General features: G+C 42.3%; 1 long non-coding RNA gene across 3 annotated transcripts in view; it reads left to right on the plus strand.

Annotated features, from left to right (window-relative positions):
- Nucleotides 1-17,171, plus strand: part of LOC129528398 (uncharacterized) — an 86,304-nt gene that overhangs the window by 23,663 nt on the left and 45,470 nt on the right. For all 3 annotated transcript variants that reach the window (XR_008673676.2, XR_008673675.2, XR_008673677.2), the window contains exon 3: nt 11,378-11,519. This is a non-coding gene — a long non-coding RNA (uncharacterized lncRNA). The remainder of the gene's footprint in view (nt 1-11,377; nt 11,520-17,171) is intronic.

The raw sequence follows: 17,171 nt of genomic DNA on the forward strand, positions 1-17,171 counted from the left end.
TCTATGTCTAGGACGGTGCCTCTGACTGTATACATATTTCCTTTTTCTTTCTCTCTCTCGCTCTCTCTTTTTTTTTTTTTTTTTTTGAGATGGAGTCTTGCTCTGTTGCCCAGGCTGGAGTACAGTGGCGTGATCTTGGCTCACTGCAACCTCCGCCTCCCGGGTTCCAGCGATTCTCCTGCCTCAGCCTCCCGAGTAGCTGGGATTACAGGCACATGCCACCACACCCGGCTACTTTTTGTATTTTCAGTAGAGATGGGGTTTCACCTTGTTGGCCAGGCTGGTCTCAAACTCCTGACCTCAAGTGATCCCCCTGACTTGGCCTCCCAAAGTGCTGGGATTACAGGTGTGAGCCACCGCGCCCGGCCCTGCACGCATATTTTCTAGAAAAAGTACAGAAGATTTATTTCATGTTAAGCAGGGCGAATTTTTAGGTTGCATAATTTTAAGAAAGTCTTTTTCACAAGCAATAATAAAAACAGTAAGAATAGGAGTAATGAAAATTGAGAAGAAACGATGCGAAGGTTCTCACAGTTTGTCATGAAGCCACTAGGGGGCAGGGGAAGACAGCTATTTGGAGCCGCTGAAACCCATAGCAAACCCCATCCTTTTTTTTCCCACCAAAGGAAAGCTTGAGTTTTAAAAAAAAAAAGTATAGCCCAAACCAAAAATGGCTTTACTATTATCAAGAATTTCTAGTTTTGTGAGGTAGCATATATTTTTTATTTAGAGTATTGAGCATCAAATGCAACTCTAGCTTTAACTTGAAATTCAGGCTGGGCACAGTGGCTCACGCCTGTAATCCCAGCAGTTTGGGAGGCCAACGCGGGCAGCTCGCTTGAGGTCAGGAGTTCAAGACCAGCCTGGCCAACATGTTGAAACCCCGTCTCTACTAAAAATACAAAAAATAGCCGGGTGTGGTGGGCGCCTGTAATCCCAGTTACTTGGGAGGCTGAGGCACGAGAATCGCTTGAACCCGGGAGGTGGAGGTTGCAGTGAACCAAGATTGTGCCACTGCAGACCAGCCTGGGTGACAGAGTGAGGATCCGTCTCAAAAAAAAAAAAAAAAAAAAAAGAAAGAAAGAAATTCAATGGGTCAGACAGAATTCAGTCAAACTTACTGTTTAGTACTGTGCTTCCTGCTTGACCATAGGAATATACAGATACATATATATTGTGGTCACTCTCCTCAAAGAGTGTTTGGTCAAGTTTGGAAAGTGAGGAACAGATAGTGGACATTTAAAGTGGACACAGCTGCTTTCTTGGTCACTGCCATTTGATTTTGAAGGATCCTAAACCCAAAGTATGCCCAAGGGAATCAGCTTCAGGTGCAGCCTTGTTCTGGTCTCAGAAAAGTTTGAAATTGTTGCTGCATGATGGATCTTTTTCACTGGAACTATTCCTGAGTCACAGAGCACAAAGACAGACAGTAATGTTATAGTGAACCAGCTGCCAGGTGCAGTGGAGAAGCACAGTCAGTTACCTCTGCTGGCCCTTCACAGCTTGTGAGGGCTTTTTAGTTAATTATCTTATGCAGGGAATTAAGCATTTAATGTGGACCTCCTATGGATTGAATTACAGCACCTTTTGACCCTAAGAGTCTATGATATCCCGACAATCTTATGAGGTAAGGATGAAATATAACATCCCATTCAAAGAAGCTGAGGCTCTGAGGGCTGGCTTCTCCAAGTTCATTCATGCAACAAATATTTATGAGCTCTGTGATAGACCTGAGGAATATTAAGGAGCTCTCAGAATAATAGAGGAAAGGGACATATAAGCTTCAGAACAGAGTGTGATGTGAGGTGCCATGGAGATGTGTGCAAGGTGCCATGCAAGCAGTGAGGAAAGGTTCCAAGACTCAGCTGATGGAAAGTGACCTGTGGCAGCACAGAAGTGGTGACTTTTTAATTGCCTTAACTATCTCCAAGACACCTGGCAACAGCAAAATTGAAACCACTATGAAGGGACATGTCTAAGATCCAAGCTGCACAGAATTCCCACAGAAGACAAAACAGAATAAAACAAGACCATCTCTGAAAGAGAATTTTATAATAAAAAATTATGAAACACTAAAGAATATATTCCATCATGAGTGAAAGTAAGCATTCATCCCAAACATGGTAGCTTTCAGATAATAAAATGCTCAATTGAAAGAGTATAATATAATATGTTTAAAGTAAAAACCATAGAAGAGAGGCTAACTAAAGAGGACAACTATGACCAGGTGGATTTGAAAAAAAAAAAAAAAATAGAACCTCTAGAAATGAAAAATAGGACCTCTAGAAATGAAAAATAGGACTGTTTAAACTAAACACTCAGTGGATGAGGTTAAGCAGCTGCTTAGACACAGCTAAAGAAAGAGTTTGTAAATTGGAAGATGGAGCCAAGGGGAGATAGGGAATATTAAAAGAAACTTAAGAGACATGGGGGTAGAATAACAAGAGCTATCATATCCCTAATAAGAATTTTAAGAGAGAATAGAAAAAAATAAGATGATGGCAATTCTCAAAGAGACAATGGCTGAAATTTTTAAAAGAATTGATAGGAGATATGATTCCACAGGTTCAAGCAGCAAAGAACCCTGAAATAAAAATAAAGGCACAGCTAGACACATGAAAATAAAACTGTAGAATAGCAGAGAGGGAAAAAGGGGATTAAATTTATCTGGATCAAGAAATGAGAGAGAGAGAGAGAGAGAGAGAGCTTATCTACAAAAGAATGACATTGCTAGATTAACAACAGCCTCCTCAGTATCTGCAAGAGAAGTCAGAAGACAAGGCACAAGCTAACAGAAAATAACTACCAGTGTAGACTTCAAAACCTAGTTAAACTATTTTTCAACTTTAAGAGCAAAATACAGTCCATCCTCTGTATTTGCAGGTTCCACATCCATAGATTCCATCAACCATGGATTGAAAATATTAAGAAAAAAAAGACACAACGATACAACAGAAAAAAATACTGATTAAGAACAATACATATAAAAAGGAGGATATGCATAGGTTATATTCAAATACAATGCCACTTTATATAATGCATTATAACATCTGTAGATTTTGGTATCTGCAGGGAGTTTTGGAATATTCTGCAGATACCAAGGGAGAACTGTAAAGAAATCTCTCTCTCTCTCTCTCTTTTTTTTTTTTTAGATGGAGTTTCACTCTGTCACCCAGGCTGGACTGCAGTGGTGCGATCTTGGCTCACTGCAGCCTCCACCTCCGGGGTTCAAGCGATTCTCCTGCCTCAGCCTCCTGAGTAGCTGGGATTACAGTCACAGGCCACAATGCTCAGCTAATTTTTGTATTTTCAGTGGAGACGGGGTTTCACCATGTTGGCCAGAGGTCTTGAACTCCTGACCTCAGGTGATCTGCCCTCCTCAGCTTCCCAAATGTGTTAGGATTACAGGTGTGAGCCACCGTGCTTGGCCTGTAAATAAATCTTTAATCAAATAAAAATTGTGAGTTTACTCCTAGCAGGTCCTCCCTGAAAGAAACACTAAAAAGTGTACTTTCCAGAACAAAAATATGTTGAGTATAAAAGGAATGAGTAGAATGCAGGAAGGCTCCTGTTTTCCCAGTCATTTTTCTCCCTCCACCTCCTATCTCACAGTTAAAAGGGACTGGTGAGGAGAATGTACACTGGATGGAGACAGCAGGAGAACACAATGGGTCCTTCTGTCGTCCAACTGTCCCGACACTCCCCTGATCTTTGCCTACAGGGCTCATTGTGTTCTGAACACCTCTGGCTGGGGTCCACCTCAGCCCACCCTCCCAGGCCTGAAGGTGTACATGGCATCCACAGGGTCCCTAAACTGCATCAGAGGAACTCTAAACTGTGTAGACTGCTCAGGCTTGAGAGATAGCCATAATTTCTGGTTTTGCAAGGGAATCTCCCAGATGTCTTCTGCTATCTCCCCAGCAATATCCCATTCATAGAGGATGCTTGACTTTGGGTTCCCTTTGAATCAGACCCTAAGACAAGATTCCAGATCATGTAGTTTATTTGAAAGATAAGACCCCAGGAGATGCTGGCAGGGGAGTGGGGAAGTGAGACAGGAAGAGAAGGCAACCAGTAAAGCCTGTGTTATCCATTCAGCTACCACTGTGGGTGACTGAAGCTTAATTCCACTTGGGAAACTCTAGAAGCCAATGTAGAACACACACATCGGAGTTTTTACCTGAAAAGCAAGGGAGCTGGGGTATATATATACCAATTGTCAATCATCGTTGGGTGGCTGTTCCCAGGGGCATCAACTCCCTAGCACTTCAGGCAGTGGCACAGGTAGAAAAGGGAGCTCCAGGGCAAGAGAAAGTCCTCAGGCCATGTGCTGGCAGCTAGCATGGGAGCCTGTCAGCACTGAGGAAGAAGGACAAGGGGAGGTATATGGGAATCTGGCAGCATCTACTATACCCCCTTAATTCAATACCTTTTGGGCAAATGCACTTTTTTACAGGTGAAGAGAGAAAGACCCCAATAAACTCAGGGCAATAATTGGTTGTCTTCCTCATAGATAATAAGTACTTTAGAACTTCCTATTTCTTACTGATATTTTCCAAATGAACCCCTGTCCCCAGCTCCCAGTTCTCTGGCAAACATTGGGAGGGGGTGCAGGCAGCCTGGAGCTTTTCACAATCACTAAAGTGACAGAATCTAACAACGCCCAAGTGTGTGATTTGGCCACTGGCTTTGCTAATGGCCTAGCAGGCAGTCCAGCAGGTGGACCTGTGCTCCGAAAACCACACAGGTGCAGCTGGCTCTGAAAACAGCAGGTGATGAATTCCAAAGAAGCAGGAAATCCAGGGTACTTCAACTTATCACTGACTTAAAATACAAAAACGAGGACACACGTTTATGTTACTGATATTTGCCCAGACTTGAGTACTATAAAAAGAACTGGAGAGAAATAGAATTAGAAACATACCTTTTGGCACTCCTAAAATAAATTGGAATAAAAAGCCTTTGAGAGTGACAGGAAGAGAACACTGGGGCAGATGGCATTGCACTCTGTAATTTAGCCTTGGCCATAACCACAGTTGGGGTGACCTGTCCTAGCTCATAGAATAACTTTAATGACCCTGTTCTTTCCCTTCTTTTGTTCATTTCTATGGCCTACAATTTTATTTTAAATGCATGGTATTTTATAAAGTCTGTAATAGCTTGGATATTTATTATTCAAAAGGAGGGTTGAGTTAGTTACCTCACCTGTAAAGTAAAGATGCTAACCCTTGCACCTCATTTCACCTTCCTCTTGCTCAAGCGGCAGGATCTCAGTTGAGAGCCCTGTATGTCTTGGCAGCTGGAAATGAAACTAGTTAAAAAAATTTATGAAATTTCCCATTTTTACTAGAAAAGAAGAGAATTATATCATCAATGCTTCTGTCCCTAAACCGAGACAAGCCACATTACTTGATGAGAGTCTTGTTATATTTCATTATCAATTTTTCAGCTTTCCATCATCCATTCCACCCATTAATCTATCATTTCATCCACCTACTCATTATTCCATCACATCCAGCCAGCCAGTAAGTCAGCCAACCATCCTTTCTTCCATCCCAACCTTCCTTCCATTTATCCATTCAACCAACCTAAGAATTCCCCTGTCTTCTTTCTGTCCTTTGTCTTCCCTTCTTTCTTTTCTCCCTCCATCCCTTCTTTTCCACCTTTTTTTCATTAGTGCATCACAATCTATCTATCTATCTGTCTGTCTATCCATCCATCCATCCATCCATTTATCACAACCATCCAAAACTAATTAATATCACTGGTCTAAGTACTAAGCTGAATAAGCATGGAAATACAGAGGTAAAATGGTCTTACCGTCAGCTTATCCTTTAATGACATTTTTTAAAAACTAGGAATGGGATTTATTTTTTCTTCTGTTTATTTAAATGGAAATAATTTTCTCTAGAAATATTTGTGAATCTCCTCACATTTAGTAGTAAGGACATTTGTGGGGAAAGTGAAAAGTGAATTCTTGAGAATTGTTCTGCGATTCAATGTGGGGGCCATCAAGCAAGTGGCTTCCAAGGGATGCTTCCCTGTTTAGCGTTTCCTTTTGTGGGTTTTTAAAAATCACCCAATTTTGTGGGTGAAAATAATATTTCAGTGTTTGCTTTTCGTGAATGTGGCCCAGATTTTCTTTTGGGTTATTTCTTTTTCTTTTCTTCCTTTTTCTGGGAGCTCTTTATATATTAGGAAGATTAGGCCTTGTTTTTCATATGAATTACAAAAATTTTTTTTTTCATTTGACATTTAAAAATTTAGCATAGGCCGGGCGCGGTGGCTCACGCCTGTAATCCCAGCACTTTGGGAGGCCGAAGTGGGCGGATCACGAGGTCAGGAGATCGAGACCACGGTGAAACCCCATCTCTACTAAAAATACAAAAAATTAGCCGGGCGCAGTGGCGGGCGCCTGTAGTCCCAGCTACTCGGGAGGCTGAGGCAGGAGAATGGCGTGAACCCGGGAGGCGGAGCTTGCAGTGAGCCGAGATTGCACCACTGCACTCCAGCATGGGCGACAGAGCGAGACTCCGTCTCAAAAAAAAAAAAAAAAAAAAAAATTTAGCATATAGTAGTTTTTTCATTTTCATGCAAAAGGTTTAAAAATGTAGTGGAACATGTTAGTCTCTTTCTGTATGCTCCTGGATTTCGAAAAGGGGTGTTCTGGAGAGAGTATACCCTGGGCCTCTGCAAACCCATTGGCTCTGGGAGCCCAGAACTGTGCTGCGTGCCGTCCTGACCAAGCACCTGCTCCAGGTCACGGAGGGCGCTGCAGCTCCTTGGATTGGCTGCCTTCTCCTTTTCTTTTTGTTGAGCTTGGTTTCATGGGAACAGGAGCACTGTAAATATCTCACAAATCTATTTCAGAGGGAACGGAATTAGGAGTGGGCTTATGTCAGAAAAACAATACTACCAGGCCTCAGAATTCTGCGCCCTCCTTGCCCCTTCCCGTCTACCGCCCCGGAGGGCTCGCCTTGGGCTGCAGTGTGCGGACCGGCCAGAGGGGGCAGCACGGCCCAGTGGCAGGAGGTGTGCCCCGAGTGCGAGGGGGTCTTGAGCGCACTGCACGTGCTTTCGACTGCACTGAGCACAGCTCGGTGAATTACAAACTACGTCCTACCGAAGCAGATCCATTCGACCTCCCTCAGAAAGGAAGGATGCATGTGGATGATGCGTCTCTCACTCTTGTGCTCAAGCGATCCCCACTCCTCGGCCTCCCAAAGTGCTGGGATTACAGGCGTGAGCCACCGCGCCCGGCCTCAGAATTTCATTCCTTTTGAAAACTCAGCAATATTCCACGAAATGTATGTACCATTGTTTTGTTTATCCATTCAGCTGCTGATGGACATCTGGGTTGTTTCCACCTTTGGGCCCTTGTAAATAGCTGCTATGAATGCTGCTGTGAACCCTGGTGTACATGTATCTGCTTAAGTCCCTCCCTCCAGCCATTGGAGTGCACACCTTGTAGTGGAATTGCTGGGTCTTATGGTAATTCTTATTTAACTTTCCGAGGAACTGCCAAACTTCTTTTATTTTTAAACAGGAGATTTATTTTTCCTCACTCAGGATCCTGGGCACACATCAGCTTGCTCATTATTTCCCTGGGCCAATGAGCAGGATTTTTCCAGCCTCTTCTCCCTGGTGCATCACCTTTCTAGGGTCTGGTTCATGCAGGGGCTCAGCAATCTGTCCCACCTCACACAAACCCAAAGCCACACCCCATGAAGGAGAGGACATGTGGCATTTGCTCATGGATCTGTCTTCTCCTTATGTTGGCTTTGCAACAGTCTTTGACCCAGCAGCCCGCCTCTTCCTTCTAGAACCACTTTCCACTTTTATTTCCTTCATCGTTTCTCCATCTCTAACAATATAAGTTGTGAGGACAGGGACATTTTCTCTCTTGTTTTCTATTGCAGCCTCCCAGCACAAAATGGTACCTGGCACACAGTAGGTGCTTAGAAATATTTGGTGAATAAGAGAAAGTGCTAAATCCTTTCTATACGTTGTCTCATTTAATGCTTATAACAACTCTATGAAGGGATAATTATCCTATTTTATACTCAAAAACAGGACCAGAGAGTTTAAGTAACTTCCCTAAGGTAACATAGCTAGTGAAATTCCTGTGCTATGTGTTATCCAAACTATAATAGAAGAAGCCTGTACCATCTTCCCTGAAGAAAGCTGTTACTCCTCCAACTGCCCACTGGCTGTTCTGGAAAACCCCAGGAATGCTGCCCCTGCGATGGGTGGGTCCCTCCCTGTGTCCTGGGTCTGTACTCAAAGGTTCCCATCCTGTCCCAAAACTGTCCTCCTCTGTGCCCAGAGGAAGGGACCTGGTTCTCCCTTGACTACTCCATCCTCAGCAAGGACCTTCTCCTCTTTAACTTTTTTTTCTTTTTGTTTTCTTTTTTTTTTTTTTTTTTAGATGGAGTCTCACTCTGTCACCCAGGCTGGAGTACAGTGGCTCGATCTCAGCTCACTGCAACCTCCGCCTCCAAGGTTCAACCGATTCTCATGCCTCAGCCTCCCAGGTAGCTGGGACTACAGGCCCCCACCACCACACCCAGCTATTTTTTTTATTTTTAGTAGAGACCAGGTTTCACCATGTTGGTCAGGCTAGTCTCGAACTCCTGAACTCAGGTGATTTACCAGCCTTGGCCTCCCAAAGTGCTAGGATTACAGGCATGAGCCACCATGCCCAGCCAAGGACCCTCTCCTTTATGTCCCACAGCAATGCAGAGGTCAGGCAGTGACATTTAATAGAACTTTATTCATAGTTTGAGGCTAAAGAAAGCACAAAACTGAAAAAAAAAATGACAAAAATGACAAACATCCTTGGGCTCAGATCCATCCCAGGGCTCCTCGCTGGGCCACGCTGGCCTCCCAACCAGCCTGACCCCCAGGGCCCTTACAAGCCAAGCAGCTCACCCACCTCCCCAGCACACCCCAAGCATCTCTCTCGTATTAGTCCGCTCGGCCTGTCATAACAAATTACTACAGACTGGCAGCTTAAGCAATGGAAATGTATTTCCTGGAGGCTGGTTCTGGAGGCTAGATGTCTGAGATCAAGGTGTCGGCAGGAATGGGTTCTTCTGAGGCTCCCCTCCTCAGCTTGTAGATGCCGCCTTCTGCCTGTCTTCGCGTGGTCGCCTCTCTGTGTGTATCTGTGTCCTATCTCTTCTGCTTATAAGGACATAGTCACATTAGATTAGGGCCCATTCTGACAACCTCATTTTAACTTAATTGACTCTTTAAAATCTCCACTTCCAAATGCAGTCACATCATGAGGTACTGCCAGCTAGAACTTCAATATATGAATTTGGGGGGCAGGGGGCCTAGTCAGCCTGTCGCGACTCAGCAGAGAAGTACGTTTGCCCTTTCCCGGGAGTGTAGGGTACTCTGCCCCCATGTCACGGTAATCTTGTTGGCCTCTTCCAAAGACGACTGCCAGTGGCTCTATTTGTTTGTTTCTCCTTATCCAGTGGGGAAAATTCTCGAGTCACATGGCTCTGTGTAAAACAATGGGTGTCTGGTGGGGGATGACGGGCTAAAAGGGCCCACCAAACTGTAAAGTTGCAAAATTCCGTATTTCTAAAATATTTCCAGAGAATATCAATTAGGAGATGATATGGAAAGGGGGGAAGGGTCAAGAGACAGGTTGCTGAAAATAGAAGCCCATCCTCAGTCCGGAATTCTGCTTATCCTAGAGGCTAAGCCTCGCATTTCAGCCCTGTGGATGGAGCTGTTGCCCATCCTGTGCGAATAGAGTACCTGGCTTCGTGGGTATCAATCCAGGACCACAAAGCACAGCTTTCTTTCTCTCCTGGAACCATAAATTGAGGTCTGTTCTGTACTCGTCTGTGCGCCAGGTCTTGGCAGCCTTCTCCGGACCTTGGGGCTCTTTGAGTACTTACAGTCTTTGTTCAAATAAGCAGTCTCCTGACGGCTGGCCCAGATGTGGAGCCCACATCTGGAAGCTATCCCTAGTCTTGGCCCAGGCATTCAGGCTTAGGAGATGTGTGTTTCAGGTACAACCACACCCTGCCTGTTGGTCCAAACATAAGGGCCTGTGCAGGGCAGAGGTCTTGGAGGCTGGCGGCTGGCTTGGAGACAGTGTGTTAGGTTAAATCCTAATGGGCAGTCATTTGGAAATATACAGGGACCCCCTGCCAATGACTTCATGCTGTGTTCCTGTCCTACCATCCTTCCCTGTTTTTTCTTGGCAGGGCTCGAAGTGCCAGGCCTGCCACAAGCACCCAGCAAGCAACTTCCCTTATCTCTCTGCAGCTTGCTGGTGGGGCATTTGTCTTGGCCTATGGATGGGGAGTGGTTATCCAAACCTCAGACTGGGTCTTCCAGTTGGGAGTTTATAGCTGAGATGTATGGTGCAGGCATGAGGGAGAAATATCCCTACATCACAAAGTGCTGAGTTTAGGGGGGTTCCTATACTTAAGGAAAACTGTGCTACAAAGCCCCAAATGCAGCACAGCCTGCTTCAGACCCACAGCACTTTTCCAAGAAAGGAAATACCCTGTTCATCATCCCCAAGAAGAGCAAGGACCAAGAGGGGTTTATGTGCAGGAAGGAGGGTGGCATTGCTGGGAGTTCGTCTGAGTAAATGCTTGTTTCAGGAGCTTGTGTCAAGCAGTTAGCGCCTGTTGATAGATTTCGGGTATGACAGGTCCAAGGAACCAGGATCCTCACTGATCCTGTCTGGCCTGACCTACGATAGATTTTTTTTTTTTTTTCCTTGAATCAACTTAAAAGTTTCTCAAGTAGAAAATTTTTAAAATACAGATAAAGGAAAAAAAATCATTCCTCAAATCTCTACATCATAAATGGCCACTGTTCACACTTTGGCTTATACACTACTGTAATGGACTGAATGTTTATGCTCCCCCCAGATCCACATGTTGACATCCTAACCCCCAGGTGATGGTATGTGGGAGGTGATCAGGTCGTGAGGTGGAGCTTGCACAATTGGCTTTCGTGCCCTTATACAAGAGACCTCGGAGAGCTGTCTTGGCCCTTCTACCACCTGAGACACAGTGAGAAGAGCTGTCTGTGAACCAGGAAAAGGGCCCTCACCAGACACCAAATCTGCTGGCACCTTGATCTGGGACTTCTCAGCTTCTCAAATGATGAGAAATACATGTATGTTGTTTATAAGTCACCTAGTGTATGGCATTTTCTTATGGCAGCCAGGGATGGACTAAGACAACTGCCAGCCTTTCTCTTGTATGTATGAATAAACACTTTTCAAAATAATGACAGGGAATTATTCTGAAATATTATTTCCTAACCTGCTTTTCACTTCGCAGATGGTAATAATTTTCTTTTCTTTTCTGTTTTTTTTTTTTTTTTTTTTTTTGAGATGGAGTCTAGCTCTGTCGCACAGGCTGGAATTCAATGGCGTGATCTTGGCTCACTGCAACCTCCGCCTCCCGGGTTCAAGTGATTCTCCTGCCTCAGCCTCCCAAGTTACTGAGATTACAGACGTCCACCACCACATCTAGGTAATTACTGTATTTTTAATAGAGACTGGGTTTCACTATGTTGGCCAGGCTGGTCTAGAACTTCTGACCTCAGGTGACCCACCTGCCTCGGCTTCCCAAAGTGCTAGGATTACAGGCGTGAACCACTACGCCCAGCCACGATAATAATTTTCCATGTGAAAAATGGTCTTTTCAGAATCACTGCTGCCTCTTTTTTTGGGGACCGAAAATCTGTGGAGACAATTTTAGTTGTCATAATAATGAGGGGTGGGAGTGGGATGTGGTGGCAACATGCAAATGACATTTAGAAGGCAAAGGAGTGAAAAATTAGATGTCCTCCAAAACTCGAGTCCAGCCCCAGTTTTGAACATCCTAATGGACATTCATACAGGTAAAAAAAAATTTATAATGATTTGAAACCCAAACCTAACTTCATTTTGCATATAAGCACGCAGCTTTTTGGTGTGGTTTTAGTATACACTAAATTTTCCAGCAATGCAACTAATAGTGTGTTTAGACCTTTTACTGTGAAATGTTGACTCAACCACCTGGAGAATCTCGTCAGCAATGGCAATGCCAGTGACAGCAGCTCAATCAACATCACAACATCACACCACCTGTATATAGGTGTGTGGTGGTCACTGTATCTGTGATGACTATACATAGAGGTGAATATACTTATTTAGCCTTCTATTTCTAAACATCATATAAATAAAGTGTCTACATTTAGTGGAACATTGTCTTATTCCTACTAAATCTCAACTTATTTAAAAGTAGATTCAAGCATCTGACTTCTTCATTGTATCTTCAAATGTAGTTGTGTCTAAAAATTGCAAATTGACACTGTGATCTCTTGGCAATGCACACTTCTTCTAAGCTCTGCCTTCTGCCTCTGGGGCTGGAAACCTCCAAGTTCCAGCTCCTAGATTCCTTCCCATCTTGCCTCACTTGACGGTCTGCCAGTAGGAGACACTGGCTTCTGGTTCATCCTGGATCTTATGCTATGAAGGATGGCAGCCACAGCCTGGCTACCAGCGACTCTGAGTAACACCATTTCTGTTTTTGCTTCTCCAGTTCTCAGGGGTAGTCATTCCCTATAGTTACTAATCCTGTAAAACCCTACCTTCATCGATTTGCTCTTCCAGCCTTTCCAAAATCTTTGTAACCAATTCTCTACATTAACTCTCCTCTGAAATACCTACAGTAGTTGTTTTTGTGACTGGACATATATGGATAAAAAATGCATAGATTTTATTCTATTTGAATTGTTTCTATTATAGTCAGGCCATTATGTACATTCTTTTAAAAAATTATGCACCTGAGTAAATATATTATCTGTGAATTTAATTTCAGGGTAACAAAAGAGGGGTATTACAAAATATTTATTACTATTAAAAAGGGGTGTTGAGCTTGACAGAGTTGAAAACCACTCATCTATGTCATCCTTTTTAGTGACTTCCTTTATCTTCTTAGACCTTCACCTGTTGTTTGACATTCAGGTTACTGCTCACATGTCATCCCCCCATTTATACCGTATTAGTTACTTGTTGCCTTCCTCCACCAAAAGATAAGCTTTATGAGGGCAGCCATTTAATCTGTTGCGTTCACCACTAGACTACTAGTATCTGAATATGTTAGCTACTCAATAGATACCAAATCAGTACTTGCATATGTTAATTACTCAATAAATATTTTAAAAATAGATGGATGAATCTTTCAGATCTTAGCTTTGACATTATTTCTTCCTGTAAGTCTTTCCTGACATGCCTTGGTCAGATGAAATGTCCGTCCTTGTGAATAAAATGATAGCAGAATTGTGGGTGAGAACCAAATAACAAGCAAACAGTAACACATAGTATCCAATCAGACCATAGAGAGGTTATTAGAGTCCAAACAAATGATGAAGGAAATTGGTTACAATATGGGTAGGGGCACATATACCCAACTCAGGTAATAAAGAGGTGAAAGGGGTTTGATTAAAAAGTGGATAAAATAGAAACATGATGCACTGGTTGAAGACTAAATCCCAGTTGAAAAGCGTGGCTTTGGGTTTCTGGTTGATGGAATTGGTTCAGTATATTCACCCATGCTTGGGTAGGGTCAGTCATGCCCACATCCCACTCAATCTCTGACCAATAAGCAATTTCACTGTAGTTCTGAAACTTCATCCCAGTCTTATCAGTGCTGTTCCAAGTGATAAGAATCTGTCCTCTCTACTTAAGTGGCTTTACAGTTCTAAGATTATATTAATATAAGCAGAGAAATGGTGAAGGAAAACAAACCTGTGGTATTAATATTTTGTGTTAAGTTTATTAATAAGTTTTATAATCAGGATAATCTACATAATAAATAAGGGGTAGAAACAATATACATTTGAAGCTCTGATATATCAATTTTGGGATTTCAATTTGAAATACATCATTGGTATTAGACCTGCAATTTTAATTCATAAAGTATAAGATAATTTGATTAAATTTTAAAACAGTATTTGAATGTTTAAGAAAAACTGACCTGAAATAAGTATGGTGTGTGTGCCTGTAATCGCATCTACTCAGCAGTCTGAGGCAGGAGGATCACTTGAGCCCAGGAGTTTGAGGTCAGCCTGGGAAACATAGCAAGACCCTGTGTATAGAAAAAATAAAAAAAAGAAAAAGAAAATAAAAACTGGCTCACTATGTTTATAAGTTTGATTTGCAAGAGTTTCTTAAGAGTTTAGAAGATTTTGTTTTGTAAATCTGTCCAGTCAGGCATTAAAAATGTTTAAAAGAACATAATTATGTTTGTAAGTTATATTTAATTGTTTTTTCTTTTCTTTTTTTTTTTTTTTTTTTGAGACAGAGTCTCGCCCTGTTGCCCAGGCTGGAGTGCAGTGGCACAATCTCAGCTCACTGCAAGCTCCGCACGCTGGGTTCACGCCATTTTCCTGCCTCAGCCTCCCGAGTAGCTGGGAATATAGGCGCCCGCCACTACGCCCGGCTAACTTTTTGTATATTTAGTAGAGACAGGGTTTCACCGTGTTAGCCAGGATTGTCTCAATCTCCTGACCTCGTGATCCACCCACCTCGACCTCCCAAAGTGCTGGGATTACAGGCGTAAGCCACCACGCCCGGCCGGCGTATTTAATTGTTTAGAAGACTTTAACTATTAAGCTTAAGTTAATTTAAGATTAATCAAAGAACAAGCGAATATCATATTTCTTATTTTTGGACAAAAATTACTAGATTTATAAGTAGGATACAATTTGTAAATTAAACACAAGGGTGTAAGAATATTTACATTTAAAATTTTACTACTGTAATAAATTGGTTATTAATTTTAATAATTATAATAAATAGGCCTGTTTACAAACTCTCTGCAATATAAAAATAATTCAGAAGATACTCCCCAAAGAGCATTAGGATTTTTTGTTTAATTTTCCGTCTCTCCAGTTTGTCTCTAAATTCTTTAATTTTCCTGGAAAAATGAATTCTCTTTGTGTCAAACATATTTTTAGGTTCTTTGTGTAATTGATCCTCTCCATTAATACACAATAATCCAGTTTTTACCACTAATATGGTTTGGCTGTGTCCCCACCCAAATCTCATCTTGAATTGTAGTTCCTCCAGTCCCATGTCATGGGAAGTACCCACTGGGAGATAATTGAATAATGGGGTGGTTACCCTCACGCTGTTCTTGTGATAGTGAGTTCTCATGAGATCTGATGTTTTTATAAGAGGCTTTTCCCCCTTTGCTTGGCGCTTCTCCTTCCTGCTACCATGTGAAGAAGGATATGTTTGTTTCCCCTTCCACTATGATTATAAGTTTCCTGTGGCCTCCCCAGTCCTGCAGAACTGTGAGTCAATTAAACCTCTTCTCTTTGTCAATTACCCAGTCTCAGGCAGTTCTTTACAGCATGTGAAAGTGGATTAATACACCTACTTATTGTATCCTTGGTCTTCTATGATCCTGAATTAACAATAACATTGCCCTAAGCCTGCAACAGTAAGATGTATATAGGCAGTCTTCACAGCTTCCCTTAAATTCTGTTTTCCTGCAAGAATACCTGGTAACTTCTTCTAGCAATATGGCAGTCAGGTACACAATGACTGTCCTTACTGGAACAACTAAAATGGTTTTTAAAAATTTTTAAACCAAATTTTATAAATGATTATAAGTGAGGAATACACCAAGTCTAAAAATAAAATAAAATCAAGACCTCTGGGAGATTAATAAGTTCCAAAGCTAGCTTTTCCTCTAAGGGTTTCCACCAGATCTTAAGATTTCACTTTGCAAGTACCTTGGGTGTAGGGGGATGGAGATAAAGCCCAGATTCTGCCCAAGGAGGGAATATAATAGGAGGCCCCCATATATAGCTGGGACTTATACTGTGTATGAGTGAGACATAAGCCCCACTGCACAGAAATTTATAGCAAAAAATTTGCTTTTCTCAGCCTTGCTGACAGGTGGAGAAGGAAAAAAATATATCCCTTGAGAATTTGCAACCATATGCCAGCCCTCATGCAAGATTTTATCTTAACTAACCACTTGTGTGATCTGGAAAACATCAAGCAGACTTTAAATTAAAATCCTTTGTTTGTAGCATCTCCAGATGATTCATAGAAGTAAGCGACCTTCCCAGAGAAAAAAAAACATAATTTAATTCAGTTCTGCAAGAATTCCCACAGGTAAAGTTGCAAAGAATATAAGTGGCTTAAAAAAATTATGAAATTTATGAGGAATCAAGTTACTATGAATGAGAAGAGGCAGAAACAACAGATAGTAGAAATAGATCTTTTAAAAGTTCACATACTTATTTTCAGATAAAGAATACTCATTATCTACATCTAATATGTTCTTTTAAAATTAAAGATTTATAATCCCATGTAGATTTCAGGAAAAAAATTAACTAGAAGCTTGGAAATTTGGACAGAAACATGTGGATTTAAAAACAAATCTAGTAGATCTTCAATAAATGAAAATTATAGCAATTACATACATATTACATTATAGCAATTATATATATATACTTTTTTTTTTTTTGAGACTGAGTCTCGCTCCGTCACCCAGGCTGGAGTGCAGTGACATGATCTCAACTCACTGCAACCTTCATCTCCTAGGTTCACACAATTCTTATGCCTCAGCCTCCTGAGTAACTGGGATTACAGGTGCCCGTCACCACGCCTGGCTACTTTTTGTATTTTTGGTAGAGATGGGTTTTCACCATGTTGGCCAGGTTGGTCTTGAACTCCTGACTTCAAGTGATCCGCCTGCCTAGGCCTCCCAAACTGCTGGGATTACAGGTGTGAGCCACGGCTCCTGGCCACAGTTACATTTTTTAGAAAGATCAGTGGAGTAACTAATTAGGTACAGCTAACATGGGTATTTGTTAATTGAAAGATGGGTGTGAAACAATTTAGAATGCAGTCTAGGGAAATAAAGATCAATGGATGAATGGATAAAGAAAATGTGGTGGCCAGGCACGGTGGCTCACGCCTGTAATCCAAGCACTTTGGGAGGCCAAGGCGGATGGATCACCTGAGGTCAGGAGTTCAAGACCAAGCTGGCCAACATGGTGAAAACCCATCTCTACCAAAAATACAAAAATTAGCCAGGCATGGTGACACATGCCTGTAATCCCAGCTACTTGGGAGGCTGAGGCAGAAGAACTGCTTGAACCTGGGAGGTAGAGGTTGC

This window comes from Gorilla gorilla, chromosome 17 (genome assembly GCF_029281585.2).
Source record: "Gorilla gorilla gorilla isolate KB3781 chromosome 17, NHGRI_mGorGor1-v2.1_pri, whole genome shotgun sequence".
NCBI classification, from domain to species: domain Eukaryota; kingdom Metazoa; phylum Chordata; class Mammalia; order Primates; family Hominidae; genus Gorilla; species Gorilla gorilla.